The sequence below is a fragment of the Vombatus ursinus genome, unplaced genomic scaffold, assembly GCF_900497805.2.
Source record: "Vombatus ursinus unplaced genomic scaffold, bare-nosed wombat genome assembly UNPS02014909.1, whole genome shotgun sequence".
Classification (NCBI taxonomy): Eukaryota; Metazoa; Chordata; class Mammalia; order Diprotodontia; family Vombatidae; genus Vombatus; species Vombatus ursinus.
In genome coordinates, this window is record NW_020954687.1 from 7,706,979 (window position 1) to 7,726,810 (window position 19,832).

General features: G+C 36.4%; 1 pseudogene; it reads right to left on the reverse strand.

Annotated features, from left to right (window-relative positions):
• Nucleotides 1-19,832, reverse strand: part of LOC114029067 — a 43,062-nt pseudogene that overhangs the window by 22,834 nt on the left and 396 nt on the right.

A 19,832-nucleotide genomic window follows, 5' to 3' on the forward strand; every position in this document is an offset into this window, starting at 1 on the left:
TGGTACCTCAGAGTTGTTTTGATTTACATTTTTCTAATCAATAGTGATTTAAAGCATTTTTTCATATGACTATAGATGACTTAAATTTCTTCATCTGAGAACTGCCTATTCATATCCTTAGTGCGTTCATTATTCTTGATGGAGAAAACAATTTGACTTGATAATGTTTATAAGTTTTTCCTTATTTTCCTTTGTTTGTAGTCCTCTTTCATGGCCTTATTATAATTTTGCTTAGTTCTATATCTTGTCAAGTTTCTTTAGACTGGTTTTATCTTCCTTTTTTTCCTGCTTTATGAGATAAAACTTATAACTCTCCAGAACAGGAAAGACTTTAGCGCCATCGACTCAATTTGGTATATAATTGAAATGTTTTTAAAAAAAAGTTATTTCTGGATTCTTTTTGTTATAACAATTAACTTACATTGGTTTAACTTCTGGATGAAATTATTATAGTCAGTGTTCAGGCTATTTCTATTGCCCATTTACCATGTTTTTCCCCAATAGATTGTTTAAATCAATTAGAAGTTAAGTTTTCTTAGTTCTATGAGGGAGCATAAATGTGTAAAGGCCTCTCCCCATCTTCACTTTTTCCCATTTTTGCATTGAAGTGGCCAAATATCAAAGCATATGTTGATTTGATTTGGAGGATCTCATCAAATTCTTTATAACATTTCTCTGTCACTTTCTTTTCATCAGCTGATATTAGTGTCTAAGCTGCAATTATTTTCATTGGTAGATTTTTTTGCAAATACTTATCATTAATCTTGCAATACGTGATGACCAAGTGTCTCATGGAAAATAATTTCTTGTAACTTTGATTCATAATATAAAACCCACTCTATTAATTCCTTTTTTGCCTCCACAAAGAAGTACTTGTGGAGAGCGTTCTTCCATCTGGCTGTAACTTCTTTATATCTTTCAGGTTTATTTATAACAATAATATCAAGGTTGATATGCTTCATATTCTCTAACAATATGTCTACTCATTAATCCCTGGAAAAATCTCTTAATTCAGAATTGTTACAGTCAAATTAAAGTTTTTTGATGATCTTTAAACTCTGATTCTTAGCGTTCTCTACCCTTCTACCCCCAAAACTGTCTTTACAAAAGTAGAATTGGGCCACAGAGGACTGACAGGACTAACTACCATTTTAAAATTTTACCCTACTTTATGGATTGCAAGGACATTTTCCCCATTATTTCCAGTCTACTAGTGTTATATCACTTGAACTAGCTAGATTGGTTCTTAGAAAATAGACTTGGTCTGTCCCCACAGCCATATTACACACTTTTCTGGCATGATAGAACCCTCCAGAGCCTGCGTCCTACTGCAATAGACTTGGAGAACACAGGGTCACTTTGATGCCATGATGAGGCATTAGAGTAGGACTTTTATGAATAATAAACAAGTATTTATTAAAAGACTATGAGGCATACAGCACTATGCTGTCCTCTGGTGATAAAAAAAGACAAAAATAAAACAACCTTTGATCTCAAGAAGCTTAAAATCTACTAGGAGTGTACAGCATGCATTAATATGAGTAAAAACCAAGTATAGAGAAAGCAATACAATGTAATTTCAGGAAGGAAAGAGCACCAACAACTGGGAACATCTGTAAAAGTCTCATATGGAAGGTAGCAACTGAGCTATACTTTTAAGAAAGCTAGGGATTCTACATATCTGAGAGTGCAAAGGTATGGAGATAGGAGATGGTATTTTCTTTATAGGAAAGAACCAGTGGGTCACTTTACCTAGAATAAAGTCTGTGAAAAGAATTAATAGGAAATGAAATTGTAAATGTAGGTGGGAGCTGTATGGTGAAGGCCTCTAAATGCCAAGCGGAGAAGTTAATATTTTATCCAAGGGATAATAGGAAGCCTCTGGTGATTACAGAACAAGAGAATTCCATTATCAGACCTATAATTAGGACGATTATTTTGACAGTTATATAAAGGCTGGGTAAGAGGAGGAAAGACTGGATGGAGTTAGGATGATATTGCAAAAAGTCAGGTAAGTGGTGATGAGAGTCTGAACTGTGAATAGAGAGGAAGGGATGGGTATAGTAGATGTTATGGAGGTAGAAGTTACAAACCAAGAAATTGATTGTATGTGGGGTAAGGGGAGTGAACAAGACTGAAAAGTCAAAGGTGACTCTGAGGTCACAGTCCTGGGGGATGTGAAAGATGATTATACTCTGAAAAGAAACAGTGATGTTTGGAGGTGGTTTAGGGGAAAAGAAAAGTTGAGCCTGTCCAGCAGGGGGTTGGTGGCATTGAACTGGAGTTCAGGAGAGACTGGGGCTAGATATTATAGCTCTGGAAGTCTACTTCATGGACAATTATCATTGAACCCAAAATCTGATCACTAAGAGAAAGGTTATTGGGAGAGAAAAAGACCAGAATTGAATCTTGGAAAACAACTTGATGGGGCAATATGTGGATGAGCACCCATGATAAAGGATGAATGATGACCCTACCTTCTTATCATTTCACCAGTTATTCCCTGCCAAGACTTAGTATCTGATCACTCACATTATCTGCTGCATGAGTTTCTACACATATGCTACTGAACAAAGATGAAGAAAATCATTTGACTCTTCTGACCAGGGTCCCTACAAGTTTGTGTTATACAGTCTTAATTGGGCTCTTATTTCTGCTTCTCAGTACTTCTAGCCCTTCCTAATTGAGTCACTACCCCAATCTCCACAGTGGCACCTTTTCATTTCTCCTCAAATGTCCCATGGCTCCCCTTTCCACCCTCTTAATTAACTTTGTAGAGAGCAAGGAGAATCTTGTCTTATACTTCATTGATAAAATTGAGACCATTAATCAAAAGCTTATTCTTCTCCCCCCCCCTTTTCCTTATCTCATATCATTAGACACCTTCTGTCACTATCTCCTCCTTTACCCCATCCCGCACGAAGAGGTGGTACACTTCTTGCCAAGGTAAACCCTTCTATCTTCACAAGTAATCCTATTACATTCTATTTCCTCTAACAGATTGCACCCTCTCTTCTCCCTACTCTCTCACTTACCTTAAATCTCCCTGTCTCCTGGCTCTCCCATCCTCAGAAAACTCTCTTGATCCTTCTATCCCACCTATCATGTGATCTCTCTTCTTACCATTTGTGCCTAAACCTTTAGAAAACTATCTATAATAGGTGCCTCTACTTGCTCCTCTCTTATTTTCTTATTAAGCCCCTACAAGTCAGCTTCCAACCTCATTATTGCATCAAAACTTTTCCCTCCAAAGTTACCAGTGATTTAATGACCTTTGTTCCAGTTTTCATTCTTCTTGACCTCTCTGCAGCCTTGGACACTATTGGTAACTCTCTTCTTGACACTCTCTACTCTCCAGATTTTCAGGACAGCACTCTCTTTGTCTTCTTCCTACTTATCAGCTTTTCACTCTTCTTTGCTGGATCCTTATCCAGGTCACACCACTAACCATGGGTGTTCGAAAGAGTTCTCTCTTAGGCCTTCTCTTTTCCTTCTACAGTACTTCATTTGGTGGTATCATTGGCTCCCATGGATTTAATTATCTTGTTTAAGTTCATTATTCTCAAATCTATTCATCTAACCCTAACCTGTTGAATTCCAGTCTTGTATATCCAACTGCCTTTGAGATATCTCAAATTGGATGTCCAGTATTTATCTTCAACTCAGTATATTCAAAACTGAATTCACTATTGCTGCCCCTCCCCCCAAATCCTCCTCTCACTTCCAAACTTTTCTATTACTGTTGAGGGCAGTACCATCCTTCCAGTCCTTCAGGTTCTCAACCAAGGTGTTACACTCAATTCCTCACTGTCTTTCACCCCCTATATCCAATCTGTTGCTAAGGCTTATCAATTTCATCTTCATAATATCTCTTGAATATGTACCCCTCTCTCCTCTGATACTGCCACTATCCTGCCACAGACCCTGGTCACCTCATACATGGACTGATGCCATAGTCTGCTGAATGAACTTCTTTAGCTTCTCTCAAATCTAAGCTAAAATCTAATCTTTTGGAGGAAGCCTTTCCCAGTCCTTTTAATTCTAGTGCCTTCTTTCTGTTAATTATTTCCTATTTTTCTATACATGGCTTGCTTGTACATATCTGTCCTCTTGTTGTCTTCCCCATTAGTTGTGAGCTTCTTAAGAGCAAGGACTGTTTTGTTTTTTTTTTGCTTTTTTTGGATCCCCAAACACTCACCATAGTTCCTGGCACATAGTGGGGGCTTATTAAATGCTTTTTTTAACTGAATGACCCTTCAAAGAGCTGCTATGACCAAAAATTTCAGAAATCCTGTGGTCTTGTGGGATTCTGTGTGGGGAAAGCCTATGAACTCAGTTCAGACAGCAGATATATAGGCTTATAGATGGACATCATTGGGTCCCATTCTTGGAGCCTTTCCAAAGCTTATGACAATTGGCCAAATAATCTATTGTTGTCATAGCCTTAGGGATTAAGGGTCACTTTACTGCTATATTGAAGGATCAGATTAGGACTTTAATGAAGAAGCAGAATTAAATGCAAATTTAGAGTTAAATATAAAATCTTGGATTGATTCAGACAATTAGGTACATAACAATTCATATAAAAAGACAGCATTTTAAACTATGCTGCAAAATCAATATGAATTTGCAAGGTGACATTACACCTTTAAAAGTAAGCTACCTCCAACTAGGCTTCATTAACAGAAGTAAAGTGTCAAGAACAAGTGTTGTGCTGTACTCTGCCCTGGTCAGACAACATTGGATGTATTTTGTTCAGTTGTAGGTCTCACATTTTGGGAAAGAAATTGGCAAGCTAAAAAGTAGTCAGTACAGTAAGACCAAATACCATACAGCATGAGGATGAATTCAAGGAGCTATGGATATCTGGCATGAGAAGAGAAAACAGAATGAACATAATGTATGTCTTCAAGTATTTGAAGGACTGTCATTTGGAAGAAATATTAGACTTGATTTGGTTGGCATCTATGGGTAGACCTATGGATAAGGGTTCGAAGGTGTAGAGAGACAAATATTTGAAGGAAAAACTTCCTACTAATTAGATCCACTCAAAATTGGGATACAAGATGCTTGTTGGTAGTAATTTCCCTTTTAAAAAGAGGCTGTCAAGTTGGATGACCACTTGTTAGGGAGATTGATTCCTGCTCAGGCTTAGGTTGCACTAAATGACTTTTGGAGGCCCTTTCTAACTGTCAAATGTGATGATTTTATTGCATCTATATTGACCATTTCCAAATCTTCCTGTCTAGTCCTGATTTCCTGTCCCAAATTTCTAACTTCCCAAGGAATAATTTTATAAATACCATCTTATCACCTTAAATTTAGTATTTTCCAAATCACTGATTTTATTTGCTCCCTTAATCCCCAAACTTATATTCCTCTCCAACTTCCTCCTTTGAGTATCTCCACACTTTTGCTGTTATTCCATCTTACCAGGCTATAAACTTGAATATGTCCTGTGTTTTTGTTAAAAGGCTTTCTTCTCCTACTACCTGTGTGATCTTTGCCAAGTAACTTCATCTCTCTGGGCCCCAGTTTCCTCCGCTATAAAATGAAAGCATCAGACTAATTGACCTCTAAGGTCATCTTACAACTCTAAGCCTGAGTCTATGATCCTGTGTCATCTCTATCTTTTATCCCCTACATCCATGTTTCACCAAGTTCTGTTGTTTCTTCCTTCATCATATCTCAAGAATAACCTCTTCTTTCCCATTTCCAGGTTCCTCAACTCTAGTTCAATACCTTTTAAGCTTCTGTTGCAACCTTCTAGCTATCCTTCTTTCAAATCTCTTTCCCATCCATATTTTCTTCCTATACGGTCAGAATAATCTTACTAAAATGCCATTTTCATTATGAAACATCTTCCCAAAAAGATAATTGAATTCCATTGTCTACTATTTCAAGTTCAAACACTTCAGGGTGATTTTCATGGACTCCATTTAGAGGCAGGTTGGCATTGTGGATAGATTGCTGTCCCTAGAGTTAGGAACACTTGGCGCTAAAATCCTAAACTTGATACTTAAAAGCTATCTAATCATGGGCAAATAATTTAATTTTTGAGCCTCAGTTTCCTCATCTGTAAAATCAGGAAAGTTATTCCATTAGTACCTAAGTTTCAATGTAGTTTTAAGGTTCAAATGAGATATGTAAAATCATCTACAAACTTTAAAATAACATAGAAATGGCAGATGGTTGGTATTATAATCTAACTGCCTCCTTTTTATCTATCTACTACTACTTCTTGATATGTATCCTCTACTTCTAGTTAGGCTTATTATAATCTTCACTACCCTTGTCAGCATATTCCATATTCATCCTGTCTGATCGTGCTCCCTTCTTTCCATTGATTTCCCCTCACCACCACCAACCAACTCCCACCTATGGAAATCTTATCTTGTAACCCTTACCTTTGAGTAGCTTGGTGGTGCAGTGGATAGAGTGCCAGGCCTGGAGTTAAGAAGATTCATCTTCTTGAGTTCAAATCTGGTCTCAAACATTTACTGGCTGTGTGACCCTAAGTCACTTAATCCTTTTTGCCTCAGTTTCCTCATATATAAAATAGCTGGAGAAGGAAATAGCAAACCACTCCAGTATTTTTTGCCAAGAAAGATCCAAATGATGTCATGAAGAGTCAGACACAACTGAAAAATGATTGCAGTATCAATTTATAGGATTATTATGTGACTCAAATGTGACAAGGTGCTTCAACTTCAAATACTATAAAAATAGAAAGCATGGTAAAGTGGAAAGATTCCTGAATTTGGACCCAAAGCATGTCTGAAGTTACTTAAGTTATCTGATAATAGCCTTCTGTTTCCTCTCTGCCTATTCTTTACTCTCCTAAACTACTATGTCCTCTTCACAGCTGTCTCCAGTCTCTCTACCTCTAAGTACTTTCTGAGGTCATCCTTACTACTTTGTCAGTATTTTCCTCCCTTCCTTTAGTTCAGTTCAATTCTTCCTTGCCATCTCCTCTCAAGTACCTTGTTTCTTTGTCTTACAACAGTCCATCCCCTAACCCTGGATTACTCCTTCCATCTGCCTCTTTAAATCCTGCTCAGGTGCAACTCAACAGAGCTATATGGAGTCATGAAACCAGGCTGACTGTGTTTACTATAAATTCATGCTGTCTAATATCAACTGGGCCTTCACTGCAACAAGGTAACCCTTTTAGTCTTCTAGAATTGATTCTCTCTTTCTCTACAATAGCTATTCCCAAACTTTTTACTTATCCTTTTAAGCAAACCACCTCTCCTACCCTTTCAGTCAGTAAATAGTCAGTAAACATTTATTAAGTGCCTATTATGTGCCTGCCACTGCACTAAGCACTAGCCCTCTTAGAGGCTTTACCTCATATTTCCTAGAACATCAAAGACATTTTCGCTTGAGCTTTTTCATCTCCCCTTAACAACTCCTTGACCTCATCCCACATTTTTGAGTGATTTAGTTTCAAACGAAGAGGTAGCCTTTCTCCTTGCCAAAGTCAACCCTCCTATATGAAATCTATTCCCTTTCCGTCCCATGTTGTTGAGCAAATTGACTCAGCTATCATCCCCACTCTATAATCTATAGATTCTACTTCTCTACTTATTCCTTCCATACTTCCTATAAACAACTGTCTCACTTCTCCTTAAAAAATGCTCATTAGATTATTCAACTTATTTAATCTATAGTCCTATTTCTCTCCTCCCTTTATCAGCCAGATTCTTATAAGGCATCTTTTACTTCTACTTCCTTTCTTCTCACGCTCACTTCTCAACCATTTTCAATCTTTTCTCTCTCTTCAATCAAATGAAACGGTTCAGTCCAAAGTCACCATTGATCTCAGTTTCCAAATCTGAAGACAATTCCTCAGTCCTGATCTTTCTAGATGTCTTTATATTTGATGTTATTGGCAGCCTTGTCCTCTTGGATATGTCTTGACTTTTTATTATACTGCTTTCTCTTGGTTCTCCTAATATTCTAATCACTATTAGCTTTCCTTTACTGGTTCTTATGTGTGTCCTGCCCATTACCTGGATGTGGACCTTAAGGATATATTATGAGCCCTCGTCTCTCTTTTCTCTTAATAATCTCTCATTTGGTGGCCAAATCAGCATCAGTGGGATCAATTATCTTATCTTCTTCTCACCATAGCTCCTTTCCCACATCACCTTTTATGTATTTTGAACTGGCTATCCTAAAGACATCTCAATCTCAACATGACTAAAACAGAACTCATTTTATCAACCCCCTCCCTAACCTACCTATCATCTGAACTTCTCTCTAACTGATGAGCATAGCATCATCCTTCCAGTCACTCAGTTCTCAACCTTGGTTTCATTCTCAACTTCTAATTCTCCCTCATTCCTCATATACATTCAGTTGCCGTATTTTGTAGTTTCTACTTCAACATATCTTGCACATATCCCTTTCTCTTCATTTATGCATTCATATTAGTTCAGGCCCTCATCACCCATCACTTGTGCTTTTGCAGTGGTTCTCTAATTTGATCTTGCCTCATGTCTCTTTCCATTTCATTCCATCCTCCATATAGTTACTAAAGTGATTTTCCCTAAAATGCAGTTCTGATCATGTCTTTACTTTCTCAGTTGCTAATACACTCCCTCTCAAAAATGACTATGTAAAATAGATGTGTTTGGGCAATATAATATAAACACATCATGGCTCATGTATGGGATAGATAGATATCTGAGTTGATGTCTGGGTCCTTTCTCAAAGGGGACACTGAAATGTCTGCTTTAGGAGCAGGAAGTGCATTGTTACTTCTCTCATCTATCTCTAAGAAGGCTATTGAGCTAGAATTATATCTACTCCACCTCAGATATTGGTAGCACAGGGGTGCAATACTTTGGGCTGTGAGATAATGTCAGTTTCTCTGATTATTCTCAAGGGTGAAGTAATACTTAGCTTATTATTATTAACTTAACTCCCTCCCAACAATTGCTGGCTGATTTTAGAAATAGCCATCAAGAATATCTAGTTATGTCCTAGATTTATATAATTAATATACTACAGTAAATGTAATCATTTTGGAGCAAGATATAAACACTTCAGCAGAACCAAGGGAAGAATAATCTCATTGAGGGGAGTCATTCTTAACTGTTTCTAGGACTTTGAACACTGAGGGTAGGTAGTGCCATATGGATGGGGTACTGAACTTCTAGCCAGGAAGATCTAAGTTCAAATCTGGTCTCAGACACTTACTAGCTATATGACCCTGGGCAAGTCATTTAATCTTTATATTTCAGTTTTCTTCTCTATAAAATGAGAATGAGTACCTAACTTCTGGGATTGTTGTGAGGAAAAAATGTACTTTGCAAATTTTAAAGTAATATATACATATATATGTGTGTGTGTGTGTGTGTGTGCTAGTGATGATGAGGATGAGGATGGTAATGTTGCTGTTTTAGGGGGTGGAGTTCCAAGAAAATCTCCTGCACTTACCTCTTCAGACTGTCTTGTCAAAACAGCTGCTCTCAAATATCTGTAGTGTCCACCCAACAAAACTTGTATACAAACTTGATGGTTCAGAATTTTCTCAGCCAATCAGAAGTTAGATCTCCCTTTTATCTTGCTACACATAATAGAAATCAAAGGGCTGTCCTTCAGGTAAACCACTCCAGGCTTAGATGGAAGTGAAGTTATACCCATATGTGTACATATCTGTTTCTCTAATTGGAATGGAAGTTCCTTGAAGCTATGCAGTTTGGCTTTGTCTTTGTGTAAGCAGCCCTTAGAATAGGCTGCAGCATTTTAGATACTTGATGAGTGCTTGTTGACTGATTCGTTTACCCTCTGACTTTAAACCCAAACTAAATTCATTACTAGTCACTTATCTTCTCTGGGACTCAATTTCCTTATTTTAAGATGAGGGCTTAGAGAAAAAGACCTCTAAGATCCCTTCCATTTCTAATTCTATTATTATTATTATTGAAATATTGTGCTTAATATAGGCTTATATACAGGGTGTTTACACTAACACTTTTGTTCCTCTTGTACCTACATTGCTTCTAATATTTCTTGAATTATTTAGCTTCACAGTTAACATTTCCTGGGCAGACCTTGCTCCAATAGTAATAATAGTTAACATTTATACAGTAATTTAAGATTTGCAAAGTGCTTTAAAAATCATTTTAGCTTCATTTTACAGTTAAGAAAACTGACGTAGACAGGTTAAGTGACTTAGAGTTCACACAGCTAGTGTTTGAGGCAGGATTTAAACTAAGGTTTCCTGACTCTTAGTCCATGGCTCTATCCACTGTGCCACCCAATTGCTTCCATTTTGCTAACCCATTAAAGCCAGTGATCTTTCTTGAAAGTCTTCATACTTTGGTAATATATATTTTGGCATGAGATGTCTTTATGCAACCTATCCACTTAAAAATTCATAGTTGCTAAATATGACAGTGCCAGTGTTTTTATGAACAGCTCCCATTTGGTAACAACACTGATGTTAAAGAGAGTTACTGTTTATATTGTATGTAGGTGGGAATAAGAGATTAAGGGAAGGAGACTATGTAGAATAGTTTATCCAAATGATTTCACAGTCTACTTATTAATCAACACACTTAAACTTCAAGCAAATATTTGATCGTTGGCATTGGGAAGTGCACTACTCAGGTGTCCTTTTTTGGATAACAGTGTATTGATAATAATTGAATGTCTTAGTATTTTAAAAGAAGACACATGAAAAATGGCAAATAAGCATAAAGAAAACTAAATTAGAGGTGGAGTCAAAATGGAGGAGAAAAGGCAGTGAATTGTCTGAACACCTTTAAAAAATTCCATAAAACAGTTCCTGCAGTGGAAAAACCCACAAAAGTGTGGGGTGAAATAATTTTCTGGCCAAAGAAAACCTAGAAGGTCAGCAGGAGAGGTCTGTCCCACCTGTGGGAGAGTGGAGCATAGTCCAGTACAGGCCATGCCAGCACAGAGCAGGCCCCAGCAAACCTGGAGCAGGCCTTGGGAATGACTGAATCAGCAGCAGCAGTGGCTGCTTCTAGAGCTCTCAGCCCACAGATAGTAAAGGGGTCGAACAACTGATCTGAAGGAGATTAGAGGGGTCTTTTTGCTGGCACCAGTGGGTAGGAGGACTCTGTTTCTTTGCCCATTTTCAGATCTGGGTCACAGTGCTGGGTGGCAGCCTCAAGGCAAAAAGAAGCACTAGCACACAAGAGCTTGTGGATCCAATGGATCAGGGTCACTCATCACAGTTCTGGGGGAGAAAAGAGTGCTGATGATCACTCACAGACCAGAGCACAGGCCAAGAGAGTAGTAAACATACCTTCCTTACAACATACCACCTTGGAAGAACTGAAAACTTACAGGTCCCTAGAAGCATCCCTGAAAACAGCTGCACAAAACCCCTGAAGTTTGGGACAGTGTGCCCTCCACCCTGGAAGCAGAGCCTCACTTTAACAAAAAGTTAAAAGTCAAGAAGTAGACTGGAAAAATGAGCGAACAACAGAAAAAAAATTTGATCATAGAAAGTTACTATGGTGACAAGAAAGAGCAAAACACAAACTAAGAAGAAGATAATAAGTCAAAGCTCCAACATCCAAAGCCTCCAAGAAAAATATGAATTGGTCTCAGGCCATGGAAGAGCTCAAAAAGGATTTTGAAAGTCAAGTGAGGGAGGTAGAAGAAAAATTGGGAAGAGAAATGAGTGAGAAAATTATGAAAAAATAGTCAATAGATTGGTAAAGGAGACACAAAAAATACTGAAGAAAACAATGCCTTAAAAAAATAAAAAGGTACAAAAAGCCAATGAGGAGAAGAATGCCTTAAAAAGCAGAATTGGCCAATTGAGTGTGTATGTTATTCCTTCTTTTAGCCAATTCTGAGGAGAGTAAGGTTCACACTCCCTCTACCTCCACTTCCCCCCCAATGTAAAAGTTTTTTCTAGCCTCCTTTATCTGAGATAATTTACCCACTTCTATCTTGCCCCTTCACTTTCTCCCAATACCTTCCTCTTTCTCACTCCTTAATTTTACTTTGTTTTAGACATCATCCCTTCATATTCAATTCATACTGTTCCCTCTGTGTGTGTGTGTGTGTGTGTGTGTGTATTGCTTCTAACTGCCCTAATAATTAGAAAGTTTTTATGAGTTATAAATATAATCTTCCCTTGCATAAATATAAACAATTTAACCTTATTAAGTCCCTTATGATTTCCCTTTCCTGTTTACTTTTTTATGCTTTTGTTGAATCTTGTATTTGAAAGTCAAATTTTCTATTCAACTCTGGTCTTTTCATAAGAACTCTTGAAAGTCTTCTATTTCATTAAATACCCATTTTTTCCCTGAAGGATTATAAGTTTTGCTAAGTTTTGCTGGGTAGGTGATTCTTGGTTGTAATCCTAGCTCCTCTGCCCTCCAGACCTAGTGATGCCACTACTTGGACTGTATCCCAGAAGAGATTTTAAAAAAAGGAAGAGGATCTATATGTACAAAAGTAATTATAGCAGCTCTTCTCTGGTGGCAAAGAATTGGAAATTGAGGGGATGCCCATCAATTGGGGAATTGTGGTGTGTGATTGTGATGAAATGCTATTGTGCTATAGGAAATGATTAGCTGGATGCTCTCAGAAAAACCTAGAAAGACTTGGATGAACTGATGCAAGGTGAAATGTTCTATGTGCAGTGACAGCAATTTTATAAGATGATTACCTGTGAATGATTTAGCTATTGTCGGCAATACAATGATCCAAGACAACTCTGAAGGACTTACAATGAAAAATGTTATTCATCCCCAAACAAAGAACTGATGGTGTCTGAATGCAGATTGAAGCATACTTTTTTTTTAACTTTATTTTTATTGTGTTTGGTTTTTTTGTTTTTTGGTCTATGTTTTCTTTCACAACATGACTAATATGAAAGTACGTTTTGCATGACTACACATGTATAACATGAAATTGCTTGCCTTCTCAATGAGGGGATGGGTAGGGAGAAAAAGAGAGAATTTGGAACTCAAAAGTTTTAAAAATGAATGTAAAAATTGTTTTTACATGTAATTGGAGAAAAAAAATACTAAATACTAAAATATTAAATAAACTTTTAAAAAAGAAAATTAAATGATTAATAATAATAATAATGGGCATTTAGATGTAGACTGACAATTAGAAGTGGAAGGGATCTTAGAGGTCTTTTTCTCTAAGTCCCCATATTAAAATAAGAAAACTGAGGCACAAAGAGATTAAGTGACTTATCCAAGGTATATCTAGTAATGGGCTGATCTTGGATTTAAACTCAGAGGGTCAATTAATCAGTCAACAAGCACTCATCAAGTATCTGACATGTGCGATAGCCTCTTCTAAGGGCTGGTTGTGCAAAGATAAAGCAAAACTTCATAGCTTCAAGGAATTTACATTTTAACTAGAGAAACAGGTATATACCTATATAGGTATAACCCCACTTCCATTTAAGCCTGGAGTGGTTTTCCTGTAGGACAATCCTTTGACTTCTCTGTAGGGAGATATAAATTTTGATTGTCTGATATGTTACATTATGACAGGTACCATGGTATATTGATTGACAAGTCAATATTGGAATCAGTAAGACCTGGGTTCAAGCCCTACATTTGACATGTACTAGCTGTGTGACCATGAACAGATAATTTAGTCTTTCAATGAAACTAAAAGTTAGTTTAAACTAGTTTGCAGATACGCAGCAGAGGAATCCCTATACTGATATAACCATTGGTCCAAATCAAATCTCCCTTTTCTTCACCACTGTTTCCATATATACATACACATACAGACATATATTGAAATATATATACATATATATTTATACATGCATATATATGAATTAAGCCATATAAACATTATATGTACATGGAATGACAGTCCACATGTTTTATAAATTTATTTCATTTGAATCTCACAACTTTGTGAAGTAAGTAGTGCAAGAATTAGTGTCTCTGTTTAATAGATGAAAAACCAGAAGTTCAGAGAACCCACACTATTTGTATCATGTTTGAATCGCTAGCGTCAGCTTGCCCTTGCATTCTGATTCTGTATCTCTTATAAGTTCCACTATACCAAATACATCTCCCTTGACTTACTTTGAAGATGATTTATAATCCCATAATTAAAGAATTTTATAGGAAGAAGGGAATTTGAGACCATCTCATCCAACCACTTCATTTTACAGATCAGAAATTGGGGATCAGGGAAATTGACTCGCCTAAACTATTTCAGTGGAACTAGAACCAAAGTGGGTTAAGTCCCTCTTTGGATTTTTCTTTCCAAAGCAGCACTCTTGCTTAGTATTGTCATGCTAAACTTTACATAATAACTTTCTGGGCCCAGTTCTCTTGACACATATTTACCACTCTGCATGCATCTTCTTTTATGTCCATGGGAGTCCTATGAGTGGAGGTGGTAATAAACACTGGGCTTTATAATTGTTTCTAAATGTAATTCAAGGTGTTGTTTTTAATCTCAAAGTCCCTACATGGTGTTACTCCAGGAAACCATGGAAACAGCGACACTCTCTGTGTGCTCTGAAAAGGATTTAATAGATTAGGTCCTGGGATTTGGAAATTGGGGTAGTTGTGGAAGTACTAGTCAATGTTGATTCTGGCTCCTTGTTAATAATGGAGCCATTTCATTTGAACAGCAAACAACGTAGCTTGGATAGAGGCCAAACTTGGTGATTGGATTGAATTAAATATTATTGTAAATAGTAGTTCTGGAATTTTATCTCATAACTTTCTTCATGAAAGCTGATAATTTTCTTGAAGTAAATAGGTGGGGATATCAGTGTCAGCACCTGAACTCAGCTCTTATCATTCTAAATCTAGAATTACAATTTTAAATCTCTTTCCATGACATGAAAGCTGCTTCCCTCAAAAACAACTTAAGGGGCCCAGATTTATAGAATTTTATGGTTGGAAGGGCAACAGAAACTTCCTAGTTCAACTACCTCATTTGACTGAGTCTCTGAAAATGTTTTGCAGTTTTGGGTGGGTTTTGACAGAAGAGAAACAAGAGTTAACCAACATTTATTAAACATTTATCGAGTGTGCTAAATGCCAAAGATAGTAATAATAATTCAAAATAGCATTCATGTAGTGCTTTAAATGCTACATAAAGTACTTGATCACTTTGCACTAATTATCTCATTTGATCCCAACAACTTCCATGTGGAGTAGGTGCCATTATTGTTCCCATTTACAGATAAAGGTAAGGATAATGAAACTGAGGCTAACAGAACTTAAATGACTTGCCCATGGTTACACAGCTTAGTAAGTCTGTGGCAGGATTTGATCTCAGGTTTTCTTGACTCCAAGTCCAGAATTCTGTTGACTGAGATGGAGGTCACATTTAACGAAGGTCATAACACAGAAATAACTAGATACATATAAGATATATACAAACTAAATAGAAGCTAATATTAAGAGGAGAAAGTACTAGCAGTTCAGGCAGGAATGGAACTAAGAAAAGCCTCCTGCAGAAATATGGAAGATTGTGGGCTAGATAGCAAGAGCTCACTATACCAAAGAAAACCACAATACTTGTTTCTGTATCTATGGCTTCATGAAAGCATCTTCTACTTGCTAGTTATGAGACTCTGGACAAGTTACAATCTATCTGTGCCTAAATATCTTCATTTGTCTAAAAACAAACAAACAAACTAGTATTTTCACCGCTTATCTCAAAGAGTTGCTGTGAGGGCCAAATGAGATAGTGCATGTACATATTAAAGTATAATGTTAATTTAAACAATTTTCCATTAGTGACTTGAAACATGCCTCATGATCTTCTTCTTTAACTCATCCCTTACCACCATCATCAGGAAATTCAATAATCATGTTGAAGCTTTTCTAATAACGAGTATATAGTTCCTCAGCATCTTCAGATAGTGTGATCTCCACCTTCACTTCAACCATATATATTGTCAGTCAAACCTTTAACTTCATTATTGCATTGCATCGATCATTTATAAGTTCCTCTACTTCATCATTTTTAAGTTCCTGAACTTTGAAATTCTACTCTCCAGTCAGTATACTTTGTATCCTTCCACCTGTTTGGTATTCTTACTCAATTAAAAATGTCTCATTATAACCTCCATGACCGGAGTCTCCTTTCATGTTTTGTAGTTTATCACCCTCATTCTGCCTGTACTTGCTTCTGTATTCTTCTTTGACCCCATGGTGTACTTCTTTATTATTTCACTGTGTAACATTTAGAATCCTTTGTATCTTGACCTTCTATTGTTCCACACTAGGTTATTTCTGTGTTCCTATTCTTGAGGTCTCAAGCACCACTGAGGGAAATCACAAAATTATTTGTGAAATCAATTTCATTACCTATAGATTTCTAGTCATAACCCTATTGGACCAACATTGCTATTAACATTACCAGAGACACGATGTGGGGGGGGGCAGTACTTTTCTTTCTTTCTTTCTTTCTTTTTGTAGGCAGTTGGGGTTAAGTGACTTGCCCAGGGTCACACAGCTAGTAAGTGTCAAGTGTTTGGTCTGAGTCCAGATTTGAACTCAGGTCCTCCTGACTTCAGGGCTGGTGCTCCATCCACTATGCCACCTACCTGCCCTGGGACAGTACTTTTCAAACACAAGAGATGATGAAAAGAAAGTCAGGCAAGAACAGAACAAGGCATAGTCAGTAGTTTATATTGTATAGAAAATAGAGTATCTGGAAGTGAGTAGGCTGTAATGGTAAGATCATAGATTTAGAGCTGGAAGGGACCATAGAGGCCATCAGGTCCAACCTCCTAATTTTACACATCAGGCAACTGATGCTGAGAGATTAAGTGGCTTGCCTAGAATCACAGAGTTAATGACTGTAATAGTATTTGAACTTGGGTCTTCTTGATGCCATTTCCAGCCCTCTCTCCACTGTACCACATTTTTGTTTCTGAAGTTGGGGCCAGATTGTGGCCAAGATGAAGAGGTTATGTTCCATTAGTTAGGCAATCAGAAGGTTTGTGAGTAAGGGAGTCATCAATTAGGAAGATTATCTGGGCAGTAATATAAAATGCAGAAAGGGGTTAACTCAGGAGAGGCAAATCAATTAGGTAACTATTATAATGGTCCAGAATAGAAGAAGCCTGGTTAAAGGCCTAAACTTAGTTTGTGGCAATATGAGAAGAGAAGGGAACAGATTTGAGAGACATTGATAAGGTAAAATCAATTAGATTTGGAAACTGGTTGGATATGGGGAATGGAGAAAGAAATGTCAAATATGAATCCATGATTTTTAATCCAAGTGACTCCAGGAAGTTGATGGAAATAAAGAAGTTGATAGGAGAAAAATATTTGAGGGGACAAGGATATTATCAGGTTAGTTATAGACGTGTTGACTATGCCATCAGTATGTCTAAATGAAGCTTATGGTTAAAATAGATGTATAGGGTTATCTGTGAATTTCTTATGTTTACCTCTCTGTTTCACTCATATATCTCCCACCTGTTTGTCACAGATAATTGAGAGTTTGCTGTCATTTTAACTGCATTATCCCAATGAAAATGTGATGCCAAAACATAAAGTATAGCATCTCTAATATGCAATAGGAAAAATTTATTTTCATTGAATTAGATCTCATTAGCCTCTTTTTCCATAAGAGCTTGTGAATTAACAGGGGATAGTTATCTATCTAATTTAAAAATTATGTTGGGCTGCTAACCTCCATACAGTAATTCAAGGTTCATGATTTCTATATTCTATTACTGCAGAGAGGTAGAAAGTTGTACTTCTTTGGTTAAGATATCAGCTCATGAAAAATGTAATTGTCATAAAAATACATACTGGTGTGTATAGCAGGTCCTCAGAAGAAATTAATTAGTGGATATAATCAGAATCAGGCAGCAATTTAAAAAGTAATTTATTGAACTCTACTTCTTTCTAATGATACTTTTTTCATTAATTTCCATTTACTCATGTGGTAACCCTACAACCTTTACTGTAGAACAATGATGGTATTTTTAGCCTAATAATACCTAAAGCAGTAAGAAATAGAAATAACTTGAAGATTAAGGATGCTATTTTTACTTTTGTGTAAGACTAATTCTTCAAGTCATATGGAATTTTGGCATAGTTAATAATTTGGAGAAGAAAAAATATCTGTGCCAGGTTGGACTTGGAAGTATCAAGAATGGAATAACTATAGTTGGTAATGAATATTCTTTATTTCATTCATTCAACAAAAATTGAGAATTTTGCTAGGCCCCCTTATTCACCTCATAGGTTAAATTTAATTATCCCATGATTATTTCAGTTGTATTTGCTTATGGCATTTTAAGTTGATTCTCTGGTACTTTCCAGGTCAGCAGGTTTGAGATTTTCATTTACAACAGCACAAATATAGAATCAGGTGCCAAAAGGATGAGCAATTGAATAATCACTCTCAATTATCCATAATAAATGGGTGGGAGGTAAGAATTGGAATAGAGAAGCAAACAAAAGAAATTCATGGAGTGCTCTCTTTAATATTATTTTAACCATAAACTTCAAATTAACATCTTGCTGGCATGTCGAACTTACACCTGTAACTGAACTGATAACTGTTACTGTATTGTAACAAATATTATTTCTTCCTTACTCCTTTACTTTTTATTTTTAGAATAAAGCACAAAACACAGTTCGTGAAATATTTGTTTTTACTTCTTCTGATTGTAAAAATGATAACATAAAAGTAAAACTTAGTTTTCAGATATGTCTATTCAATTTAACAAACTTTTTTAAGTGCCTCCTATATGCCAAAGTCTTTAATAGCAGCAGACAAATGCAAAGTCCAAATACAAAGAGGTGACTGTTATTATAGTTTAGGAGATTGAAAAATCATTGGCTAATGCTATTAAGTAGGTGCATTCTTTTCGGAGGAAACAGTCACTAATACGTAAGTAAAATATAAGGAAAGTAATTTCATGGTAGATGGGAAAGCACTAATACCTGAGGGGATCAGGAAAGACCTCATATAGAAGAAGGTAGCACTTGAGATGAGTCTTGAAGAGAACTAAGGACTCCAGGATGGAAAGTTAATGAGAGAAAACATCATAGCTATCCAAATTGACCTAATTTATCACTGATACATCGGGATACATAAATAAATGGTATGGGACCAATCATGCTCGTTAGATCATAATTACCTAGAAAACACCTTAATTTCTAAGACTGAGACTACAAAGCTATATTTGCTTAATTGATCTGACCATCATTCCAACAATAATTCTATATGCCCCCTCCCTTGACTGGCTAAACTCTTTGACAAAACTATCAATACCAAGTGCCTCTACTTTCTCTCTTCTTACTATCATCTTTTTCATATTAAATTCTTTTTAAAAATAATTAATTCATTTATTTTTAATTTTCAACATTCACTTTCATAAGATTTTGAGTTTTAAATTTTCTTTCCCTCTCTTTCCTTCCCCTTCCACAAGACAGCATGTAATATGATATAGGCCTTAATAAATGTTTTTTTTTTTTTTTTACTGACATTAACAGTTACCCTAATGACCCAAATTCCAAAAGCAACTGCAGTCTCCAGGTTGAGGCAGTAGGTAAATATTTCTGCCATGAGGCACAGAATAATGAGAGTATATAGGAGCAATAAGAGCATCTATTTTTAGTTTTTCTAGGAGAAAAATGGAAAAAAAAAATTGCCCTTATCACTGCTGTTTAGCTTTGTCTTCTATTTTGGAGTAGTAGGAGTTGGAATGTGGCCTATATCTCCTATCAGGATAGAAAGATAGTGTGGCATAGTGGAAAGAGTAAGGCAATCTTGAGTCAATTAAGCTGTGTTTGAATCCTATCTCAATCAAATGTGATTACAGATAATAGCCTCTCAGAGACTTGGTTTCTTCATTA